We start from the raw sequence: 1,467 nt of genomic DNA on the forward strand, positions 1-1,467 counted from the left end.
GTTTATCAGACCAGCGCTGACTATTGTGATGTCTGGCGAGCTACTGCAGTTACCCATAATCCTGGTGGGTGCGTCGTCGTTCATTGTGCAGAATGTCGAATCGTCTATCTGCTCAGCCAAGTCTGTTCCCCTACGATCGTTTGACAGGCTTGAGTGCCAAAGATCGTGGTGCGCATTAAAGTCACCTACTACCATACGGTTTTCACCTCTGAGGAGCGCACCTATATCAGGGTGATATCCTGCTGGGCAGCAGGTGACAGGGGGTATGTATATGTTAAATATTTCGAGCTCGACATCGCCTGACCGGATAGCGATGCCCTGACATTCTAGGGTGGTATCCCTGCGGTCGATGTCTGCTTCGATAAGACGATACTGCACGGTGTGGTGCGTGATGAACGCTAAGCCACCACCATTATCTCGCTCGCGATCTCGACGGTGCACGTTGTACCCGGCGCAATTCAACAAAGTTGAATTGCTGTGCAGCTTCGTCTCTTGGACCGCAGCTATTAGTATACCATGCCGACAAATGAAGACGGTTATCTCCTCAATCTTGCTCTGTAGCCCGTTACAGTTGAATTGGAGGAGCTTCATGTGGTTCGGGAGGCGTGTCGTGATGTGGGGTGTGAGTGAGGTGTATGTTCTTGCCGCCGTTGGCTGTGTGTGCTGCTGAGGTGATTGCCGCCCTGGTGGTGGTGGGGGGCGTCGCAATTGACGTCTGCGACCGAGCAGCGCAACACGGGCCCTCGAAATTCCCCGTCCAATCTCGCGAGGTAAGCAGACCTGAACATGCCCTAAAGTGGCACCAGCCAAGGCAGGTGTTGCACTTGACTGATGTCACATTACGGAATATTCTGGTCTGACATACCGTGCAGATTGTAGGGGGAACCAGGAGTTGTTGGCGGCGGCGTGTGGGTGGTGGTGCAGGTTGTGTGTGTTATGTGGTCTGTGGTGGCTTGGTACGGTCTGTGGTGTTATTATGTTGGAGTGGCGACTGTGTGTGGTTGCTGTGTGAGTGTGTGGGGCTCACGGGCGGACTGTGGTTTGCCGTGGAGGCTGCTCTGTTTGAGCAACAGGGGGCCACGTAAGACGTGGTCCACTGTCTGTGTGTCCGTAGTCCCGAGCAGACCCTGAGGTGACTCCACCCCTCGCAGGCATTACACTTGACTGAGGTGGAGTTGTGGTGTAATCGTCTTCGGCATACACAGCAGGTGTATATTTCTGGCCCAGGGTTTGACTCGATGCCAGCCCTGAGTAGGAGAATGCGTAGTGAATGTTACCCTATGGACGGACAACTTCTGAGATACTTCGCCAACCTAAACGGGGTTAGATCGCCGAAACAACAGCCCTTGGTCGGGTGAAACCCGAGTCATTCCGGTACGTAGAACCGGCTGTCGTGGGAATGAAAAGTTTTTGGTTTATGACGTTGCTTATGTTTTTTTAATGAGCTTCTCTTCATTATTTTTTTAG

Source organism: Rhagoletis zephyria, unplaced genomic scaffold (assembly GCF_001687245.7).
Source record: "Rhagoletis zephyria isolate East Lansing unplaced genomic scaffold, Rhagoletis_zephyria_1.1 Rzeph_scaffold_06432, whole genome shotgun sequence".
NCBI lineage: Eukaryota > Metazoa > Arthropoda > Insecta > Diptera > Tephritidae > Rhagoletis > Rhagoletis zephyria.